Source organism: Lepidochelys kempii, chromosome 11 (assembly GCF_965140265.1).
Source record: "Lepidochelys kempii isolate rLepKem1 chromosome 11, rLepKem1.hap2, whole genome shotgun sequence".
In the NCBI taxonomy this organism is placed as follows: Eukaryota; Metazoa; Chordata; order Testudines; family Cheloniidae; genus Lepidochelys; species Lepidochelys kempii.
In genome coordinates this window covers 22,795,684-22,820,224 of record NC_133266.1, presented here as the reverse complement: position 1 = coordinate 22,820,224, position 24,541 = coordinate 22,795,684, and the positions used below count along the sequence as shown (strand labels likewise).

The 24,541-nt window shown below is 41.9% G+C and overlaps 1 protein-coding gene across 4 annotated transcripts in view; it reads right to left on the bottom strand.

Annotated features, from left to right (window-relative positions):
• The window catches only part of ARHGAP15 (Rho GTPase activating protein 15), a 456,797-nt gene extending 433,007 nt beyond the window's left edge, over positions 1-23,790 (bottom strand). For 2 of the 4 annotated variants that reach the window (XM_073305398.1, XM_073305401.1), the window contains exon 1: positions 23,689-23,790. The gene's annotated coding sequence lies outside the window, so the exon portion shown is untranslated. Of the gene's footprint in view, positions 1-16,090; positions 16,343-23,688 lie in introns of those variants that run through there. The other 2 variants (XM_073305399.1, XM_073305400.1) reach the window with 2 other exon arrangements.
• Between the last annotated feature and the right edge of the window lie 751 nt (positions 23,791-24,541).

Genomic DNA, 24,541 nt, shown 5'->3' with positions numbered 1-24,541 from the left:
GTTCTGGTCACAATGGAACTCTAGTCTTCGTATTCTGTCTAAATTCCCCATACATTTTCCATTGCTTAGATACTTTGTATTTCCTGTGCTAAAATGTGTCCCATTAAACACTTGCTGCATTTTCACCCACAAGTCATATATTTCAAAAGTAGGCAAAGTGATATGTGATACTATGAGAGCAGAAGGAGGGAGTGGTAGCAATCCACATATTTAGTTGCTTAATACTTTTAATTGACACTTTTTTTAAAAAATAGCTCCACCACCACTACTGGTTGGGTAGTTCTTTGAAATCTGACATATCGATTACTTTGGGGCCAGGGACATTGAGATTTGGGTGAAAGTCACCAATTCCTGCGTGTGTTTTCAGGGAACAAAGCTTTTTCTGACAGCACCCCAAAAACCCTGAAGCTTCTGTTGACCTTTGACCCATAACTTGAGCTCAGATGATAAAGAAGGACAAAGGAGTTTGAGGTGCAAGTGGTCTTCTCGTCCATCCTCCCCGTGGAAGGAAAAGGCCTGGGTAGAGACCGTTGAATCGTGGAAGTCAACGAATGGATACGCAGGTGGTGTCAGAGAGAAGGCTTTGGATTCTTTGACCACGGGATGGTGTTCCAAGTAGAAGTATTGCTAGGTGGAGATGGCTCCCACCTAACAGAGAGGGAAGAACATCTTCGAAAGCAGGCTGGCTAGCCTAGTGAGGAGGGCTTTAAACTAGGTTCACTGGGGGAAGGAAACCAAAGCCCTGAGGTAAGTGGGGAAGTGGGATACCAGGAGGAAGCACGAGCAGGAGAGAGCAAAAGGGGAGGACTCCTGCCTTATACTGAGAAATCAGGACAATCAGCGAGTTATCTTAACTGCCTATACACAAATGCAAGAAGCCTGGGAAACAAGCAAGGAGAACTGGAAGAAGTCCTGGCACAGTCAAGGAATTATGATGTGATTGGAATAACAGAGACTTGGTGGGATAACTCACATGACTGGAGTACTGTCATGGATGGATATAAACAGTTCAGGAAGAACAGGCAGGGCAGAAAAGGTGGGGGAGTTGCACTGTATGTAAGGGAGCAGTATGACTGCTCAGAGCTCAAGTATGAAACTGCAGAAAAACCTGAGTGTCTCTGGATTAAATTTAGAAGTGTGAGCAACAAGGGTGATGTCGTGGTGGGAGTCTGCTATAGACCACCGGACCAGAGGGATGAGGTGGACGAGGCATTCTTCTGGCAACTCACAGAAGTTACTAGATCGCAGGCCCTGGTTCTCATGGGAGACTTCAATCACCCTGATATCTGCTGGGAGAGCAATACAGCGGTGCATAGACAATCCAGGAAGTTTTTGGAAAGTGTAGGGGACAACTTCCTGGTGCAAGTGCTGGAGGAACCAACTAGTGGCAGAGCTCTTCTTGACCTGCTGCTCACAAACCAGGAAGAATTAGTAGGGGAAGATAAAGTGGATGGGAACCTGGGAGGCAGTGACCATGAGATGGTTGAGTTCAGGATCCTGACACAGGGAAGAAAGGAGAGCAGCGGAATACAGACCCTGGACTTCAGAAAAGCGGACTTTGACTCCCTCAGGAAACTGATGGGCAGGATCCCCTGGGAGAATAACATGAGGGGGGAAAGGAGTCCAGGAGAGCTGGCTGTATTTTAAAGAATCCTTACTGAGGTTACAGGGACAAACCATCCCGATGTGTAGAAAGAATGGTAAATACGGCAGGTGACCAGCTTGGCTTAACAGTGAAATCCTTGCTGATCTTAAACACAAAAAAGGAGCTTACAAGAAGTGGAAGATTGGATAAATGACCAGGGAAGAGTATAAAAAATATTGCTCGGGCATGCAGGAGTGAAATCAGGAAGGCCAAATCACACCTGGAGTTGCAGCTAGCAAGAGATGCTGAGAGTAACAAGAAGGGTTTCTTCAGGTATGTTAGCAACAAGAAGAAAGTCAAGGAAAGTGTGGGCCCCTTACTGAATGAGGGAGGCAACTTCGTGACAGAGGATGTGGAAAAAGCTAATGTACTCAATGCTTTTTTTGCCTCTGTCTTCATGAACAAGGTCAGCTCCCAGACTACTGCACTGGGCAGCACAGCATGGGGAGGAGGTTACCAGCCCACTGTGGAGAAAGAAGTGGTTCGGGACTATCTAGAAAAGCTGGACGAGCACAAGTCCATGGGGCCGGATGCACTGCATCCGAGAGTGCTACAGGAGTTGGCGGATGTGATTGCAGAGCCATTGGCCATTATCTTTGAAAACTCATGGTGATCAGGGGAAGTCCCGGATGACTGGAAAAAGGCTAATGTAGTGCCCATGTTTAAAAAAGGGAAGAAGGAGGATCCTGGGAACTACAGGCCAGTCAGCCTCACCTCAGTCCCTGGAAAAATCATGGAGCAGGTCCTCAAGGAATCAATTCTGAAGCACTTAGAGGAGAGGAAAGTGATCAGGATCATGAATTCAGCAAGGGCAAGTCATGCCTGACTAATCTAATTGCCTTCTATGATGAGATAACTGGCTCTGTGGATGAGGGGAAAGTGGTGGACGTGTTGTTCCTTGACTTTAGCAAAGCTTTCGACACGGTCTCCCACAGTATTCTTGCCAGCAAATTAAAGAAGTATGGGCTGGATGAATGGACTATAAGGTGGACAGAAAGTTGGCTAGATTGTCGGGCTCAACGGGTAGTGATCAATGGCTCCATGTCTAGTTGGCAGCCGGTATCAAGTGGAGTGCCCCAAGGGTTGGTCCTGGGGCCGGTTTTGTTCAATATCTTCATTAATGATCTGGAGGATGGTGTGGATTGCACCCTCAGCAAGTTTGCAGATGACACTAAACTGGGAGGAGAGGTAGATACGTTGGAGGGTAGGGATAGGATACAGAGGGTCCTAGACAAATTAGAGGATTGGGCCAAAATAAATCTGATGAGGTTCAACAAGGACAAGTGCAGAGTCCTGCACTTAGGACGGAAGAATCCCATGCACCGCTACAGACTAGGGACCAAATGGCTCGGCAGCAGTTCTGCAGAAAAGGACCTAGGGGTTACAGTGGATGAGAAGCTGGGTATGAGTCAACAGTGTGCCCTTGTTGCCAAGAAGGCCAATGGTATTTTGGGATGTATATGTAGGGGCATTGCCAGCAGATCAAGGGACGTGATCGTTCCCCTCTATTCGACACTGGAGAGGCCTCATCTGGAGTACGGTGTCCAGTTTTGGGCCCCACACTACAAGAAGGATGTGGATAAATTGGAAAACATCCAGCGGAGGGCAACAAAAATGATTAGGGGACTGGAACACATGAGTTATGAGGAGAGGCTGAGGGAACTGGGATTGTTTAGTCTGCGGAAGAGAAGAATGAGGGGGGATTTGATAGCTGCTTTCAACTACCTGAAAGGGGGTTCCAAAGAGGATGGATCTAGACTGTTCTCAGTGGTAGCTGATGACAGAACAAGGAGTAACGGTCTCAAGTTGCAGTGGGGGAGGTTTAGGTTGGATATTAGGAAAAGCTTTTTCACTAGGAGGGTGGTGAAACACTGGAATGCGTTGCCTAGGGAGGAGGTGGAATCTCCTTCCTTAGATATTTTTAAGGTCAGGCTTGACAAAGCCCTGGCTGGGATGATTTAGTTGGGAATTGGTCCTGCTTTGAGCATGGGGTTGGACTAGATGACCTCCTGAGGTCCCTTCCAACCCTGATATTCTATGATTCTATGATCAGGTAAATAATCATTTATATCTTGCTAAATTAGTGCAAATGAAACTAAAACTATAATACAAGTAGGAATAAGCAAAGGAACAAAGATAATTTTAAAATGCGCTTTTTAGTAAGCCTGAAACCTAGTATTTATCTTGAGGCCTAGTGGTAATAATAGTGAGCATAAGGCCACATTAGGCCTAACAAAAGTTAGGATTAGTCGGTAACCTTGAGTCAGAAGATTTAGGAATATACATCTTGTGATAAACTGTCTAAGACTTTATTTGGCCAGAGTTCCTTAACTGCAGTGCATGGGGAACCTGTTATTAGTAACAAGTGCATTTTGCACCCCAAATTAATCATAAGGCTACGCTTCTAAAAGTCTGCGCACATGCCCTGCCCACTTGCTTCACTGCAGAATTCCACAGAGAACTGAATCTGCTACAAGACACCGACAAAACACATCAAGCAGTAGATCTGGGGGATGCAGAACACAGAGGAGGGGTTACAACAGCACACAGAACACTGAGGGGCACAGCAACATGGGAGAAAACATAGGTATGGGGAAACAGATACACAACCCTCGGGGAGAGACAGGGCAGGGGAGGGACAAGGGGACACAAAGTTGGGGGAAGGGGTTAACACACAGCATGCAGATATTACGGAACACAGTGCACTTGAAGGTGACAGAAGAACAGTTTTTTAAGTGCCCTTCTTAAGGGGCTTGTCCACAGAGCCTAACAGCCATCTCCTCATGGCAGCTAGTCTGTTAGTTCAAGTGGTAAAAGTCTGTTCCAGTGGTGAAGATCCAGGATTCAAATACAGATCTTGATGAATCATGGGAGGTTGGTACAGTTGCATATAGTAGAATTTGTTTTTTCCTTTAAAAAATATAGGAAGTTACATACAAAAACTATGTCGAAAAAATGTTACTCAGATTGCAAAGTTAAGCATTCAAAAGCTAGGAAATGCCAGAATAGAGGTTGCCTGTGCAACCTTAATTCAGCCCCCTTCTGAATATTCATTATGATATAAGCTTTAATTATATGGTCATGTTATTTATTCTAGAGGACCCCTACCTCATTCAGTGCAGGTGGTGCTCAGTGAATTAATCAGGGTGGTGAAGGAAATGAGGCTGTTGTCTGTAGGACCCCTACAGAGGTTGTAATGGGCTTAGAGAACGAAGGAAAGGATTGCAGGAAGAGTTAGGGTTGTCTTGTAATTAAGGCAGTTGAATGTTACTTTGTATAAATAATTAAATATTCATTAGAGTAGGGACCAGAACCTTACTCTCCCGCATCCCAGGAGAGCGCACTAGCCACTGGGATAGAGAATCATTCTTGGTTGCTCACTGACTCCATGAATATTTTATACAAAGTGGAACAGCTTTAACAGGCAAAGCTGAGAGTCACAGTGGCCCCCTGCTACCACAACCCTGGAGCCAAGTAGCTAGGCACTCATCTAGGAAACGAGACCTGAGTTCAACTCCTGCTCCTCTCAGGTACAATGGGGCTCTGAACCAGCTCCTCCCATATTCTGGGCAAGTCCTCTTGCTACGGGGGGCACCACTTATTTATTTAGAGAAAAGGAATGGTCTGATGTATGCACCTAACTCCAGCAGAGGTTTCACACCTATGAATCCCAAGTGCACACTGGTATTTGGCTTTTGTGGTTCCCATTCTTAGCACCTAACTGTCCCCATACATTGTATAGGACCCTGGACACCTGATCTGGGGCTGTGGATTCCACAAGGTGACAGGGTGCCTAAAGTTAGCCTTTGCAACACTAAGCCTTAGTTTCCTTTGTGAATCTAGTTTCTGGTGCCTGAATGACTAAGTAATTGTCTGACCTTGGACAAGTCACTGGCTTTCCATCTATATGCATCCATCTGCAAAGTGGGAATACCCATACTCACTCACCTACATCACAGGTGTTGGGAGGACTAATCACATAATGTGTGATTTGAACACAAACTGCTATAAAAATGCTATGCACTATGACAAAATCAGGCCAGGTATATAAAGTTGGAGCACAAACACTGGGATGCACAAAGTTAATAAGATTTTGACCTTGGTCTCATTGTGCCACAGTTTCCCCTTTGTAAAACTGAAATAATAATACTCTGCTGTCTCAGAGAGATGTCATTCAGTAATGCTTGTGAGGGCCTGAGATGCAATAATCAGTGCCACAGAAGAGGGGTCATATAATACTTTAAAAAAAACCCAGTTACAGCATAGTGAAAACTTGCAAAATCGCAAGAAAACAAAGTACTCTACTGCAGATGCTACTCTAAATGGCTGCAGTCAGGAAGACTTTTGCAATGCATAACAACAATTTTATTATGCTTGTAAATTTACAAACAATACAACACATTTTTGTATGCCAGTAGATGACACACTTTATATTAACTACATGCACAGTGTAAAGGCACATGCTGCTTTTATACATAAATTCTTTAGCAGTTCTCTTCTTTGGAACCAGGAAAGAAAAGATTGCAAAGGCCAATGGGGGAAACTCACACCTTTGTTTGGATGCATCCAGACTTAGCAAGAGTTACTGGTAACGCCTACGGTCAAGTTAAGGCCTCATTTTCTAAGGCTGGCAGGATATTTTGTCCAAACCCATGTGGGGCATTTTATGCTAATGATTTAATTAGCTAATTTGCATATTTACAAATAAATATAAGATTTGAAAACTCTGCTTGGATTTAGTGCTAATGAAAGGCATTGAATTGAGTCTGAATTTGCCTTACAGCAGTCCCTGGAGCAGTGGGAACAGGCATAGAGAGGAAAAATCTTATTGCCCAAACCTCTCTGAAGAGGGCTAAGGACTTATGGGGAGCCAGAAGCAGCATGGAGGGAGTTAGGAGTAGCTACAGGAGTGTTGTGGGGGGCATTGTTGGACAGGAGAGAAACCAGGGGATGGAGGAGGTTGCTATGGGTTGCATCACCCTGTCCTTCCATTAACCCTGTCGCTCTCCATACCCCATTTTCACATCGCTTGCTTCTCCCTTAGCTCCTGCTGCTTTTTAGTTCCTTCCAGTAGCTTCTGTCCCCACCTTTTCCTCAAGTAGCCCCTCCCTCTCTCCCAACACAACTGTTACCTACCCCACCAGCCCCTAGTTTTCTTTATCCACAGCCCCTCATCTCCCCTGGTTGGGTGCTGACCTCCATCACAGCCACCTCTCTGTATTTCCAGCCACACATCTGGGAATGGCAGGAGGAGCAGATAGCCCGCAAAGAGGGGGGCAGAGAGGATGCCTGGCTGTGTGGCCTGGTGTGAAACCTCTGCTGAAATTAGGTGCATGCATCAGACCATCCCTTTCCTCACCAAAAAAAAAAAAAAAAAAGAGTTGTCTCCCTATCTCAAGAGCACTTTCCCAGGATGTGCGAGAACCAGGTTCAAAGCACAGCAGCCCAAACCCCACAGCAGAATACTACTGAATATGTAAAGGGGCTGCAGCAACGGACAAAGGACACTTTCTGTACCTTCACGCGACAGGCATGACACCTGGCAGAGGCTGGATTTCCCCAACCCTAACTTCTGAACACGCACTCAGGGATTGCAGGAGGTAAATTCTGCCTTTGGCACTCTGGGTGAAAAATGAACACAGGTAATTGCATGTGCAAAGTTGTGCACATTTACAAGCATCAGAGAGGCATGTTGCTGAGCTCATCCAGAAACAGAGGGTCTCAGAGACTCAGGAGTTGGTTGGTCCAGGCAAAACAATTATAGACGGACCCTCTGGAACACAGAAGCTGTACTGACAAATCCAGTTTTTGTCCTCAGTCCTGCCTGCTGTCCCACAAAGTCAGACCACAGTGCCCCATAAAGAGCCCCACTATTCAACCAAACACAAACACTTTTAACCAAACTAAAAATTGTCCAAAAATGGTGTTTCAATTGAATCACAGTGTCTCACACAAAGCCCTTTGATTTCTTTGAAATCCTCTATTTGATGAAAATTCAAAATGACACATTTGGTATAATTTTTCATTTCCTTGTGGTTGGAAAACTCCCACTTTCATTCTTTTAATCTCCAGCAATGGGGAAAAGGATGGAGGAAAGTGAGAGAAAGTGGGTTTTTCCCCACTGAAATAAAACAAACATTTTAATGCTCTTTAATTAATTTAATTTTAATTTTAAACATTTAATTTTTTCATGAAAGTTATTTTTTTGACCAGCTCTACCCATTACCATCCTTAACTTTTTGGTTTAACTGTAATTATGTATCAGGAACACAGCCACTGGGGCTCTGCTAAGGCACAAGAGTCTACCTGAGTTAATCCATTTATGCATTTTTCTACAGAGCAGTACACAATACCACAATGTTTGCTTAGTTATATGGTGCTGTGCAGGTACTTTTAATTTGTAAGAGTTTTCATACATTACGTATAAGTACTTGCATTGATTCCATAAAGTCAGGCCACTGCCTTACCACAAAGCAGAAAGATGATTCTGAGGGGAAGATAGCATCATTTCTAAACTCTGGTTTGCATGCATTTTATTTGGTCATATGACAACACAATATACAGCGCAGACATAAATTCATCACCGTCTCAGAGCAAGAATGTGCAGCGTGTTGTAAGTCATTTTTCCCCATGGGAAAAAAATGGTGGCTGTGGTAACTCAAGGAACATTGCCATTTGTGTTTATTTTTCATGACAAGATGTCAATTATCTTGCACTCTAATTGTAGGTGTCAGTTACCAAAATAACCTTTTAATTTTAGTTTCCTTCCAAGTCACTTTTCTCTTCTTTCCTCCTTGTGATTTTTGCACCTCTATTAAGTCTAATTTCCCCAGACTACTTCCGTAAATAGAAAGGATAATGAATAATGGCCATGGAAATGCCAAACATAAGAAAATGGAGACATTGCAAGGGGGAAAAAAATGGACCTTGTCACAGTTTTCACAGGTTCAGATCTTCATCTGCTACTCTGTCTCCAGGGTGAATGGGATATTGTACATCAACAGGTAATATTACCCTTACCAAGTATGACAGAACTAAAAAGGCCAAACACTCCTTTCATTATCCCACATTCGCCATTAAACCAACCAGTAAAAAGCCAAGGCCTGTGACTGAGGCAAAAAACAAACTATAAAAGCTGAAGGTGCTATCTGCACAGGAAATGAGAATTACAAAATCATGCCAGCCCTAGTCAACTCCACAGGAAAAGCAAAACAAAACAACACATACTTCAATGGCTCAGAGTTATCTATTCTAGAAAAAGGAGAGGGACGTTAATTCATAGACCCGGGTCTGAAATTTTTTGCTAGTTATTTTCAGTTTTGTGCTCTCAGTGTACAAGATTACTGTTCACATTATTTGTATTAAAGTAGGACTCAAAGCATGCTGGATGCTGAGCAAACACATAGGATGACACTCTCTGCACCATGGAGCTTACAATGAGTGGATAAGATAGACAAACCAAATACAAATGAAATGACTGAAGGGATAGGAACCACACATCCAGTTACTTTTTTCACTGTCCTGAGTACCTCTCACCTGCCCTCCCCTCCTTCTTTCACTTTGGCTAGGCTTCCCTATCAGCCTGTTCTACCACTACTATGACCTCCTTCTGCAGCAGAGATTCAGCTAGAGAGCTTAGGAGATGGACAGAAACAGCAAGTCATGGGGAGACAATATTAATGGCATCTGATTAATGGTTTTTGAAGGTCAGAGGCTTGCTGGGGAACAGGGCTCACATGGCCTCTCCTGTTCCCTGTAGTCGCTTGCGCCATCCCCCAAAAACCAAGGAGTGGAGCACAACTCTGGTAGATATTTTCCCTCCTGGAAGGTGACAGCTCACGTAGCAACATGTTATGAGAGAGCAGATGGCATTGGTGGCCCAATTACAGAGACGATGTGTAACTGTTGATAGTGGGGGAGCATATATTTTGAGCCCACTGTCCGCAAAAGAAATAAAAATATAAACCCTGACAAAAAACTTGGGGGGGCACATGATCACGCATGCCTCCCTCACTCCATGCATCGCCTCTGCCCGATTACCCCGTAACAGCAATTATTTCTATCTTGAAGTCACTGTGGAAATACATGGATACACTCTCTCCAAGATTTAGAGCAAGACAAATATATTTGAACCACACCAATTTCAGAGGCAATGTAAAAATATTATTGTCCCAATTCTCAGCTGTCTTGGGGACGTTGTGTGCCATGCTGGTGGCCAAAACAGTCCTTACACCAACATATCTTATACAACACAACTTCGATATTTTGGTCGAAAATGCCGATTTGTTTAAACCAAAGCTTTTCACAGAAACATATCTGTTTTGTTTCTCAGGTCCAAGTTGGAATTTCTGAGCAAAACCAGAGAAAGAAAGCATATACCTCTCCCCTTCACCCCCCCAAACAGCCAGTAGCCCAGGGGTCATAGCAGCCATTTGGGATGTAGGAAACCAGGTCTTTGCTCTGTCTGATTCAGAACAGGGCCTTGACCCCATCCCAGGTGAGTGTCCTAACATCAGAAGCTTAACTTTAAAAAAAAAATTCTGAAAGGTCTGATTTTTATTACAATGTGGAAGGGAAATAGGTTTTAAAACCTCAAACTTTTTTGCTAAATGTAATTCTTGTTTTCCTAGTGCAGAGGGAAAGGAATGCCATTGTGGCCTGGATCATCTGCAGCCACTTTAATTTAGAGCAGCATTCAAGCCCTCCCCTGAGTCATGCTGAGCGCATCTCAGCCACAACAGATCAGGAACTATGATCAAGAACTATTCTACACAGTGCTTCTGGGTGAGATTCTCATCCTTGTTCCTACCCCATATGACACAGAAAAGGTCCAGAATGGTGTAAAGGCCCCCTATCCACCCAAGGGAGGATTTTTCTAGCATAGGCTTAGTGGAAGACAGCCATAACTCTCTCTTCTGGGGACTCCCTCACAAGCTCAGGGGTAAGGAGAGGCTATGGGTGGGGGAAGCAAATGTTGCTATGTTACAAGGCAGCCCTGAAGAGACTCTGGGCAGCACTGCAGTCCATAGGCAGCTTGCCATAACTTAGGCTTTCTCTACACTACCCAGCTTTTAATAACACAGTTAGAATCATAGAATATCAGGGTTGGAAGGGACCTTAGGAGGTCATCTAGTCCAACCCCCTGCTCAAAGTAGGACCAATCCCCAATTTTTACCCCAGATCCCAAATGGCCCCCTCAAGGATTGAACTCACAACCCTAGGTTTAGCAGGCCAATGCTCAAACCACTGAGCTATCCCTCCACCAAAACTAAATTCACCCTGCCTAGGTGCCCTCAACACGTGGAGCTTCCCCATGTGCCAGCACTTGGAGACTGTACAAACAAGGAAATCTGTGTTAGGGGAAAGGGGCCACACAGCAACAGAAGATATATGCAAATACAGAGGCAAGGATAGCCTGCTTCTCCCAGTGTCTTTGGCAGCAGTCAGGCTAACTCCCTTCCCGCCCCTCTGCTGGTTGTGCCGCTACAGCTGTGCCTCTAAAAGGCACACAGCGTAGCTGCTGTTTGTCGGCAGGAGAGAGCTCCTGCTGACAAAGTGCTGTTCAGACTGGTGCTTTTTGTTGGTAAAACTTCTCTTGTTCAGGGTGTGTGTTTTTAACACCCCTGAAAGACAAAAGTTTTGCCAATAAAAAGTACCTGCACTCCAGATAGACCTGGGGTAAAATTACCTAAGTGACTAAGAGCCTAAGATCTAATAACTTGCAATGGAAAAAGTTGCCTAGGCCCTTTTGAAAATTTTAGCCATAGTATCTTCTGGCTCCTCCTGGTATACGCCACGTTATGGATTACCATATCTTCTTTGCCAAGCAGTTTTCTTCCAATATTGTGAACAAAGAAAATCATCAGCAATCCTCCTCATAGGACTGTCTTCTTTACTGTTCACTTGAAGGACTCTGTCTTCTTCCATTCCTTTTAAAGTTAGGCTGACCAACAGGCAATAACACATTCCACCAAATACCAAAGAAAAACAAACCGGCATAAAAACTCCTTAACATTAAAACCAAACCGTAGTATCATCAGAAAACAGCAGCCACTCTAGCACCTTGTTTATTCAAATCAGCAGTCAAGTTTGTTCAGCATTTTATAGTCTGCTACAGGTGGAGACAAATTCATTAAAGCGTTCAGAAACGAGTCTTATATCTCTTACAAAGACACAGATAAATATAGTTCTTGCCCGAAGGAGTTTACGATCTAAGAGATGATAATGAGCTGACAGGATACACTGGGAAAACTAGAGAAAGTAATAATCTAAAGTTTGTTTTGTTTTTCCCTTTTTTATTGTAAACTCACAATTTGTTCCAACAATTAATGACCCCCACTGTTGAAATATATGCCTTCTTTCCAGTTTTAATTGGTCTTTCTTCAGCTTCCAACAACTGGATCTCTTTATGTCTTTTTATGTCAGATTCAAGAGCCATCTATAACACACCTTTTTTTCCATATAGGTATTTGTAGATCATGATCAAGTGACCTCATGACTTTCTCTTGGATAAACTATATAGATTGAGCTTCTTTAGTCTCTCATTATCTTTTCCAGACCTTGAAACATAATTGTAGTTCTGAACTCTTTCCAATTTGCCAACATCCTTTTTGAAGTTTTGACACCACAACCAGACAGAGTATTCCAGTAATGGTCTCCCTGTTGGTATATTCAGATGTAATATCACTTCCTGACTCCTCTTGATATTCTCCCCTGCTTATACAAGAATCACTTTCTCCTTCTTTGTTACAGCATCACACTGGGGATTCATATTCAACCAGTAGCCCTTTTCTGTGCCAGTGCATTCTAGAATATGGTCTCCCATCTCGAGTGACTGACATTTAGCCGTATTAAAATGTAACTATATTAAAATATGTGTTGTTCAAATGAGCCCAGCCTGCCAAGCAATACAGCTGGATCTGTATTATTGATCTGTTCCCATAGTTATTTACTACTCTATCAATGTGAATCATCTGCAACTTTTAAAAGCAATAATTTTATATTTTCTTCCAGATTATTGTTAAAGATATTGAACAGCATTGGGCCAAGAACAAATCCCTGTAGAATATGGTAGGGGCCATGTTTTAGAATATATTTGCACAGTTCCTAGCACAATGAGGCCCCAATCCTGAATGGTGGCCCATAGTCACTACTGTAATACAAATAATAATATGTTTTCATACCACACTCTCCTTAAGCAGCCTTAAGATCCCAAACTACCAAATCCTGTATTCTGTGAGGTTCTGAACTGTTCCATTATATAGGAAGGCTATTTTCAACTTCTTTCATTCTCTCTCTCTTGCAGTTTTAAAACTTTATATATTTTTTCCGGATAAAGACTAGTTTGACCAAGGCAAGTAAATATACACATTTTCAATCATGATAAACAAGTACAAGAAAAATCCTTAATGGTTCACACTTGGAATAAGAACATTGTAGTTCTTATGGGATTCTGGTGCCATTTAACAGTTTGCTTATAATCTGTTCAAAATACATTATGACTACAGGAGTCAAGTACCCTTTTCTTGATTCTGATCTCACCACAGAATCCACCTAAGTCAATGGAGTTACAATAGCAGACAACTGGGGTGAAATTAGATCAGACTCAAGCACTAACTCACCACATTTCTTGAGAGAAAAAACAAACTGACCATTCCTCCACAAGGCTACGAAGACAAAGATGGCAATGTCATGTGTGTATATATATCATAGTCAAACTATGTGTCTGTTATAGTATTTTGGGTAAGATTTGGATCTGCTTTTTTGCTTCTTTTCTACTTCGAACTCTACCATCTACAATTCTATGTATTTGTACTAAAGTTTAAGAAAAGCACAATATTTCATCCTGCATACTTGAGCACCAATCTGGAATATAGCTTACATCCACACTTTTTCTATGGTTCCACAGAGTAGGTGCCAACATACTCTTATGTTTTAAAATGTACACAGTAATATAGCTTGCAAACTGTTATTCTTCAATTCAGTGATTTCCTGTGTGGTAACAATAGTATTAAAAATACGTTAGGTGTGGTTTGTTGCCCGAAATAGTTTGGTTGTAGCTTGTTATTCAGATATTTGTTTTAGTGGCTCATTTACAGTATCTGAAGTGGCCAAAAAATTAAGACAAAAGAACAATAAACCAAATGACTGCTTTGTTGTTGTCCTCCTTTGTGTTACATTTAGACAAAGCTAGGTAGGTGGCATGTGCGTACCTTTTTTTACTCTTATTACATGTTTTGATAAAAATATGAAAATTCAGTAAAAGAGCTGTGTATTTCAAAAGCTGTAGTTCAGTTTGTCTCCGGATTTGGAGAAAGGAGATGTGATGGAAGAGAAATAGAGTGGGTACACTGTGGACAGGGTGAGAGACGTGAACAGTAGTCTGATAGTAGCATGTTGGTGATAGCTGCCCTTGCTAGGTGTAAATAGAGGACTGAGGCCCAGATCCTGTCCTACATTAGGGCAGCTTTGTGCTACTCTGGAATCTTGCCTGTATTATGACTGCAGTCCCAGCTACAAAACCTTAAAACCTGCCCCCCAGCCACGTATGGGTGCATAGGCCCCTAAAAGAAGCAAGCCACAGAGTTTATGTCTACACTGCAGTTGGAGTCATGGACTCCAGCTAGCTGGAGTCATGCTAAATCGGCTCCAGCTAGCATGCTAAGAATAGCAGTGTGGACATTACGGCAAGGGCAGCATCTTGGACTAATCTCTCCAGTCTAAGCCCTTGTGACCCCTGGGTTCAAGCTCACATGGCTAGCTCGAGCTGCCACCCATGCCAGAATGTCCACACTGCTACTGTTAACATGCTAGCTTGAGCAGAGAGAGCACTACTCTGTGTAACCTGGCTGGAAGGCATGTTCCCAGCTGCACTGTAGACATACTCAGAGAGACAGACTCATTAGGAAGGGTCTCTGCTGTGCTCTATGATGCTTCTTCCACGATAGCATGGGAAACGTTTGAGGGACCAGGCAAGTAGTGGTAGACTCTGTGATGAGCAAATAGTTCAATAATTAATCAGATCTAATGCTCAGCCCTACAAACATACTTTTATTGACTTCAGGCTCTTTTTCTGGCATTCTGTGACCTGGCAAGTGAAGATTCCATTTCCCTCCCCACCAGTCCCTGTGGGACTGCATAACACTTGGTTAGTGGGGAGAGGATTAGTGAATAGCACAAAGGGAACATTAGAGAGTATGGGGTCAGAGAGAATTTTAATGTCTATAAGTGACTACTGCATAAATCAGTTCACACACGTCACTTGGTTCTGAGTTACATCATATGAGGGTTATTTTAAAGCATCAGGGGTTTTACAATTTTGCTAATGTCCAAAATCACGGTATGTGACAAAAATCACTGAGGCTTTACCCCCCCCACCCCCCGCCTCCGCCATTTACTGAAAATGGGATGTGTGGTCTTAATATTTCAGTTTTTTAAATAGAACCCAAAGCTCAAAGTGTACTATATGGGTTACATTACTTTTGTGGCTTACTTAAGTTACAAAAACATAACAGGCAATAGAAAGAATCCACGTGAATATGAACTATTGCAAAAAAAGAACCCTCCCCATGCAAACTGCTACTTACAGTACTTCCTGTTTGCAACATATTTAATGTCTTACCTTAATCTATTTGACTCATAACCAAGCTGATTTCCATTATTAGGCTGCGTAAACTACATAAAATATACTCCAGATATGTTGAATATTGACTCTGTTTCAGTGCCAAAAACAGCTGGAAAAATATCAGCTGATGTTCAACAAACTAGAAATTGTTTGCCCATTATGCTGTTGACAGTAACAATTGCTGTCAGCAGCAGAGCTAGGATCACATTGATCCAATTAGTTTAATGCTAGACCGGATACAGCTAGAGAAATGCTGATCGATGTGTTCCTATCACTGCTCAGCTTGGGCAATAGTGTTTGAGCTACTACAGGCCAGCTATACTCCCAACTGTGTGTAGCAAAGGGAAAGAAAAACCCTCTGTCAATACAGAAATAAAATTATGAAATTCTAACCAGTGTATACAAGACTGAGTAGATCTAAATGCAAAAGTTTCACTCTACTCATGCATATGATGCTTCTTAATGTTGTTTCCAGAATACTGCAAAATGAGAATTTTTCATTTTGTATAAGAAACATTTTTCACTAGGAAGTTGGATGTCATAAAAATCCTGAATTTTCACCAGTTTTTAAACCCATATTGAACTGTACCTTTTTTGAGATTCTAAATTCTTTAAAAAAGTGTTGTTTCCTTCATGCTACCAGACCAGATCAGAGCCGATGAAATACCATGAGAAAGGTTGTTTTTGCAACAGTTTCAGTGGCAACAAGAAGTAGAAGTGCTAGAAATCTCACAGAAAACCTGTTTGAGATATTTCCAGCACCATTTTGCAAAACGTATCTGGGCAAGATTCAGATAAGCGCCCAAACTATAGATACTTACCTGAAGCAGGCACCTGATGATGAAAAGTTTGGCACAATTCTACATCCAGCACCAAAGAACTTCAAATGAGTGAAGCAGTAAGTATTCCAGTGACTCAAGAAGACCTTCCTGTGTTGTACAAGTTCTGACTTCACAACTGTGCTAACACAAATTTCACTTTCATTTTGACTATAGCTGTGCCTTCACTAGAAAAAAGGGTGTGCTTTTAACCCATGTTAAACTAAGCTCTATTAAAATCCAAGTGAATACAAGGCAACAGTAGATTTAACCTGTTAACTGGGTGAGGAAAATCCAAAGGGAGGAGCCTCAACCAGTTTACACAGGTTAAAATCATAACTGTAACTGCCCTATCTTCAAAGCAGGTTAGTTAATACAGATTAAAAACTCATTTTTTTCCTAGTGAAGACAAGGCCTGTACGATTGGTGGCTCCAAGTTTATTGCATGGGAAAGGCAAAAGAACAAACTTTCCCAAGTATTTAAAAACATGATAAAAATGTTTAAAATGGTTATGCAACCAAAGGCTTTTTCTTTCTGATGCTATGACAAGTTGCAGTTGGTGTCCAGAATAAATGATAGGGATTTGGCCAGCTAGATACACCCCAAATATCCCCCCTGTGCACACACAAAATTATTATTGATATCTCAAATAAAATCTACCAATCAACTAACCCACCTGGAATTCTTCCTATCTCACATTGTCTACAGTAGCTCCTAATTTATAACTCCTAGAACAGCTCTCCTACTCCTCCTGAAAATGAGCAGGGTCCCTGCCTTCCACTTCCCACCTGAAAAAACAACAGGAATCTAATTGATGTATTTCCTACATTCCTCGCTCCTTGCCTGGTCACAGGCTTCTCCTGCTTTCCTTTTTTCCAGTTACAGTCCTCTGCCTACTGTTTTCTTGAAATCACAAGCTGGCCAGCTCCTCAATCCCACTTCAGGTTTTCCCCATTGGGCCTCTGGTGCAGTTCCTGAAGTGAGGGCAGTACTCTGCAATAGGGCTGCAACTTTTCACTCTTTGGGGCAAACTTTTTTCATCCCCACCAGCAACTGTAAATTCAGCCTTAGTGGCTAGAAGCCAGCAAGCCCCTCTGGTCTCTCCCTGTCTCTTCTGCACTCCATGGACCTGCCATAGTGAAGGATCTGGGCACTGCCAGCCATCCCAGATTGCATTCTAATGATACACTGAATGGACTACAAGCTGGCTGCTCTTTCTTCCTTCACAGCACTCTTCTCCCCTACCCCTTGAACTTCTCTCCATTATGCTGCTGGAGAGAAGGTCGGAAGAGAAAGGCATCTGCCCCAAAGGGGATTTGTTCAAGGGAGGTGATTTAATTGGCCTCAATTTACTTGACATCACTGGCTATTACTAAAGCACCTGGTTGTCAATAAGGGAGAAACACCTATGGTACCTTAAGTTATTTTTAAAGGAGGTATATGTTTAAAATATTAAATATTCTTTAATCATGTGCATGCTTAGCACAAAGTGAAGAACCCAAGAAATAATAATATCTCATTCTTATATAGTGCTTTCCATCAGAAGATCTCACAGCACTCCAGTCTCTCAAGTCCCACGTTAGTGTCCTAATCACTGGATCATAATGCATACCCAGTCCTACTTTACTGTGACAGACATATCCAAAGACACCATATTTGTCAAGAACAATAAAACAACTTCCCGTTTGTACGTAACAGCATATCACTGAGTATCTACACCACAACACATAATATAGCTAGTGTAAGAAACCTTTTCATTTTTTTAATCACTTTGTATATATATATTATTTTCACTTTGATTAATGTATTATTTTGAGTTCCACATCTTAAGCTACATTTACATTACAGCCAGGATTGACACTCTGAGATCCATCCATCGGTCTAGTGAAGACCCACCAAATCAACAGCAGATTGCGCTCCAGTCAACCCCCACAATCTACCCCCAGCGAGAAGAGCAAGGTAAGCTGATGGGAGAGTTTCTCCTGTCGATCCCCTGTGGTGTAGGCCCCGCAGTAACTCGACCTATGGTATGTCGACTCCAGATACATTATTCACGTAACTGGAGTTGCATAGCATAGGTCAATTTACCGCGGTAGTGTGGACATAGTTAGTGAAGTGCCACCTCCTCATCCTGCTGGCTTTCAAGAAATGACCATGTTACAAAGATCCAAAAGTACAATAATGAAAAAGGATGATAAAAATCAGGGAGAAAGTCATCCACTCTTATTGACTTCTATCTCTACAGGACCTTCTGGTTCTTCAACAAGCATCCCTGCATGCTACTCAAACCAGTATCACTGGAGCACTAGAGAATCTCAGAGAACAGCCACAGAGGAAAAGCAAGAATCAACTGACGGAGGGGGCCAGTTTCTTTAGCCAATTATTTAGGCTAGAAACCCTCCTGACCCTCTCCACATATTACTTTATTGAGGCCAACGGACTACCACAAGGAAGGGGGTGCTATGTACTAATAGTTGTACTGTTCCCAAATCCTTTGGGCTGGCTCTGAACAGCCATAGGGTCAGTGCTGCCTGACATTGTAAGAAGAGCAGTCATAGGAGTTTTGAACAACTAGTCTATTGTCACTTCCTCCTCTTTTTCTTTCAAAATAACTAAAATATAACATCGGCCAATGGTATGCTGACCTAATTCAAGCTCAAACAACCTCTCACCCAGATCTAAAAAACCAGGTGGCCCATGTGAGAGCTACTCACAGTCAAGAGGAGCCATAAGAATGGTGGGTTTGGCTCAAACACTAGGTCTACTATATGGAATGATTATTTTACTAGTCCCAGAGACAGAATAATGGTTTTGATTCAAGCACTGATTCTGTTGTTTGGGATTATTATTATTAGTGGCAAAAGTCGTGGACCGCTCTTTTCACTATAACTATGAGTTATAGTTCCCTCTCTGCTGCCCAGAGAGAGAGAGTTTAGCAGCATGCTGGCTAGCTGGCAAACAGCTATAGGTGCTAAGTGTCTGTGTGCAACATAATGACAAATTTGTGTGTGTGATATCTGATTCAGCAACGGAATGTACCATATGTCACAAACTTTACTTAGGGTGGGGTGGGAAAGGAAATTACAAGAACAAGAGCAAGCACAGTCTTAAAACACATTTTTTGGCTTGCTCTCTTTTCATTTGTCTGCCTTATATTTTTTTTTCTTCTTATGATATTGCAGTAGTGCTGAAAACAGATATGTTAGACCTGAGCCAGGCCCAACTCCAGGAACACTTTAAGGTCCATGGGACAGGGACAGTGTCAATTTACACATTGTTAAGTGTCTAGTTAGTACAATAAGATGCTGAGTTTGACATACCACAATAAAAATAAAATATTTTCAGGTATATTTAGGGTATCTGCAAGTAACACTCTAAGAAGCTCAGGTATTTAATACCCTTCCAGCTCAAATGGGAAACCATTCTGTTGGGAAAATGTATTACTTTACCACAATAAGTCAGTGTCTTAACCAACCATTCATCACTTTCTCTGGAATCTCTAATGACCTGAGCTTACTTAAGGTGTTGGGTTTTTTTAAAGTATTTTTAAAGGACCTATATGCTCCCTTAGTTAATATTTTGCCAAGTAATTTGTGAGCCTAAACAGTCTTAGAAGGTCAGTTAGATAATACCAACATCTGTTATGTAGCCCTTTAATTCTAACAACAACCCAGCTGAGTAAAGCCTGCTGTAAAGGTGGGAACACTGATACAGACAGGTTAAGGATCTAAGTTTTCCAAAGATACTAATTTGGGTTGCTGACCTGAGTCAGATGTTCCGGGCACTTGCAGACCCTACTGACTTTAATTGGAGCAGGAGATGCATTGACAATTTGGGCCTACATGACACTAAAACATACTTAAAAACCACATTATTAAAATTCATATAGACTAGCAAATGAGAGGGTCTAATATATAATGAGGGTTGGGGACAGAAATGGGAGATTAACAGTGTTCATTGTAAAATACACCTTTGGAAAAAAAATCATTGAGATCCTTGTCAAAATCAGGGAGAGATGGACCAAGATGGGCTTCAAGGTGTGTGTGGGAGGAGAGCAAGTTCCACACCCTAGTGCCCAATGCAGCAAAGGCACAATCACCTGTGGACCCAATACACAATAGTGGCCTCTCTAAAAGGTGGATATTTTGTGAATGTAGACATCTGTCAAACTGAGGGTCAGAGAGCTCCCCAGTATAGCCCGGGGCATTCAAAGGGCATTCAAAGCTGGAAGTGTCAACCTGCCCCTAACTTAAAGAAGTCAAGGCAGCTATAACACGTTCACAATTGCTCAGACAAAGAGCGTATGTGCTGCTGCATTCTAAACAAGCTGGAAGTAATGGAGACCCCTGCTGTGAGCCTCACTAAGAGGGTATTACTATAATTAGGCCTCATAGTCACAACAGCATCTGCTGCTGTTACAAGGTCATCACAGGATAAATAAGGGCACAGATTTGGGCAAATTATGCAACTAGAAAAATCACTTTTGTACTATGCTTGGGCAGTTGGCATACCACGGAAGAAGCATGGCCAGAAGTTATGCTGAGATTCTTAACCTGGCTCACTGCCTCTGAAGAAAAACCTTAAAGAAGACCAAAGCTTCTTCATATAGACAACTTCCACCAGTAACGAAACTGTAGGTTCTGATGCATCCAGGAAGTGATATCAGATAGTGGAGAGAATGAACTACTGAGACCAGGCCAAGAGATACACAACTGTACATTCTCAACTCAAAGAATAAGTCATGTAAGTTTGGGGAGAATACCCTGTACTTTTCATACAAAAGAAAGTCATTTAAGTGCAAACTGGAACACAGCCTTAACTAAGGAACCACAACCAGTGTCTCCATAATTACACCAGCATTCTAACAATACTCAAAATTGTCTTTTAAAATGATCACCCCAAAAGGCATTATATATATGCTGAGTAGACAGGAGAACTTAACAGGTGCCACATTTCAAATCTCTCATTGATAACACATATGTCCATTCTCACAGATTGTCTGCTCTCTTCTGTGCATGACTGGCAAGCATCAAGAGAAGGTTTCTGGAGGAGGGAATAGATCTCTGCAAGTTTAAGAACAGTTAGTAGCCTTCCCTGGCAAAGGCACAGTCATAACACTTGCTTATAGAAAGATGGGAAAAGATCAGAATTGCAGGTGGTCAGCCTCAAAGAACCCAGAGGACTTTGCTTTTGACCAGCCAACAGGAGATAGTCCATCAGTTGCCTGTAATTCCAATAGTCCAGAGGCCTTCCCCACCTCTGTATCAAACTCCAAAATCTATGCAGAGTGTAGCAAACACACCATTTGGAAGAACTAGTAAAGGGGTGAAGCATTGTGAATTTATCAGACTGCATACTGCCTGAAAGCTTGGCTGGGAGCTCTCTCTTTAGTATTCATGACTGGGGACAAGTAACAAATCTTGGCATCAGCTATAACTCTTCTCTACAACTGAGTAAAATAGTGTGGGTTAGATTGTGGCTGTAGTGCTAAGTAGGGGGCAACACATAATAATACTTACCCAAGAGAAGACCAGAGTCACAATTTGGCTCCTACTTCCTTTTTTGCTTCAGAGTGGAAAATATCTACACCAGCTCATTACCTGGTTACTTCTCTCCTCACACCTGCATTGGCCAGCACAGTGGGAAGAGAGTGGGGCACAGTTAAAAGGTACCTGTCAGTTCCCATTCACACATCCATTCTCCATTCACCTGTGTGCAAGAGGAGTAGTAGCCTCACAGAAGCTGTGTTAAGATACGCAGAAGATACCATCACAACCTAAACATTTGCCACACTTTAGAGATCACGGTATGGTAGTAGCTTCTAAGTATAGGAAGATAATGTGGATACTGTTTATACGTGTGGGAGAGAATGATCTATCACATTTCAAATAAGCACCCATATGTACCAGCATAGGGTTAGGGTATAATTGGGTAGATGGGGACCTCCATCTGGAAAACAGAGCACAGACCTTTCTTTTCTGGGAAAAAAACAAACATGTTTTTAAGTTGAATTACCCTTGGGAAAAGTGGGTTAAACTACAGGGGGAAGAAAGAAAAAAAGAAGTTGTGAATTCAAACAAATTTTGCAACTCTCCAAAAAAGTGAATTTCAAATGACCAACAGCACATTGCAACAGTAAACATTAAAAGTATCAAACAGACAAATACAGAGTCTTTTTATATAAACTATGTTCCTTGTATTTGCCTTCACTGCTTTAGTATACACAGAATGCTTTTGTCTCTGAGAAGTTCAGACACTTTGGGTTGTCATCACAGTAATAAAAAGCCTGTCCTCCATACACAATACAGTCAGTATGCAAATTGCAAAAGGGAACTTCAAACCATGTATGATTTCTCTCAGCTATGACCCAAATTTCCAGAAAATAACCAAGCTATTTTTTGTGATAAGGCACTCATTTACAAATGTGACTGAGTTTTGCATAATATGCAAAGTAACCAAAAATCAAACCTTTGTTATATTGTCCCACAAAATGAAATCTTAAAATGCTGACCATCATTAAAACATAACAGTGTGTCATGTGTACGTCTTGCTGATTAGTTATTTCTCTGAGTAAGATTAAGGGCCAGATTGTGAGATTTATACACAGCGCCATGTTAAGGGCAATTCAGAGCAATATGGTCCAAAGGGAAGCTCTGGGAGAGACTGTGGTTCAGGAAGTATAACCCCGCTCTGAGCAGATCAGAGTACAGAAAGAACATGTATAATGCATCATCCAATAGGTCATGTCTACATTAGCATCTTCCCGGAAGTATCCCACCATTGCATTTCCACTGAAACAGCTCCATTATTATGATAATAATAGGAACACTAGTGTAAATAGGGAACAGATGTTTTACCACCCTATTATGTAGACTTAAAAACACCTGTCTTCTATCTGCATTAGCACTCCCATTGTTGCTATCATAGGTGCTGCTGCAATGGTGATAATTTAACAGTGGGAGATTTCCCAAAATACGCTAGTGCGGTCTTGTAATGGTGCAATGTTCTCCTCTCTCCCTTTCCAGCCAGGACAGGGGAGACAATAGTTATAGCCTTGCCTCTTTCTCACCCCCTTTGGGATGGTTTGCACATGAGGTGTTACAAGGAGGGAGTAGTCACTTGGCTCATTAGACTGCAGGGGCTGCAGTTGTCTCTCGTCCTTGCACTGCAGTACAAATAGTGTAACAGTACTCCTGGCGTTTATGGAGCTACATGACCCCATCATGTAATAAGCGCATTAGCTTCCACAGAGAGGAGAAGGCTTTTTTTACTCTCCCTCCTTCCTTTTCAGAACAGTTTAGCCCCAAACAATAAAGTTCCAAACTCTGCCCTAACTTCCACAGCTGTGTGAATGTAACTGAGGGCTGGTGTTGGCCCTTTAATGACTATATACTTTTGTGCACCCTTCACAGTTGCTTATACCATATGCTTATAGTACTAAAGTTAACAAATAATGCCAAGAGGAATAAAATAATCATTTAAATATTAAAATTTGTGTCTAAAATTGTCTCTGTGAAAGGATATATAAACATACCTCTTATCACACATCTTTAACAATAGGCTTCATGAATTACATTAAGGTTAATGTAAGGTTCCTTACCTACAGAATCATGGACGTCTTCTTCTTATCTCCAACTGCCATCAACTTGCGACTGTTTAACTATTTCTAAAAACGGAAACCATGTAGGTCACATGTCTAAAGGGTGCAATTGGTTTAATCTCCCTCAGCTTATAAAGACAGAAAGAAAGCAGGGTGGGGAGGGAGTAAAAAAACCACTTCCTGCAAAGCAGGAGCTAACCACCGTACCGATAAGTCACTTGCATCAACGTCTATAGAAGAAAACCTTGAGTCTTGGATAACAGGCAGCACAATAGGACAAAAACAGATTTTTTTTCCAGCTAAAATTACAATAAATGTAGAGAATAGCATTAATTTTTTGCAGATGGTAAATATGCTGTTTCAAAGGAAATGCTGGGAGGAATTGTGCTGCTAAGCCCTGAGACAACTTCCCTTTTCTTACCTTCTGTAAATGCTTTGAGTGCTAAAATAAAAAGCTTGCAACAAATCTACTTGTGCATTTTTTAAAGGGAGGTTTAGTAAACATGTTGCTTACCATTCAGTTACTTGGAGTTTGTAAAACAATAATTCCAACCACAGTAAGTACTCAGAAGGTTTACTAGAGAAGTTATATCTGTTTCAACTTCAGGCTGGTTAAACCCACACTGATAAACATTTCTGTTTCTTTAATATTCTGTTTTAACACATCCTCATGTGCCAGTTCTTAGAAAACCAAGCAAGCAGTCTGCTTCTCTGGATTACTTCCCATAGTTAGTCTCAACACTATTTCCTCACCCAGACAGGATGAACCTAAGGAACTGAAATTTGAACTATTTATATCTTATGAGCTCCACAAAAGCCCACTTCACTACCTTATACCTCTATAACTACCTTC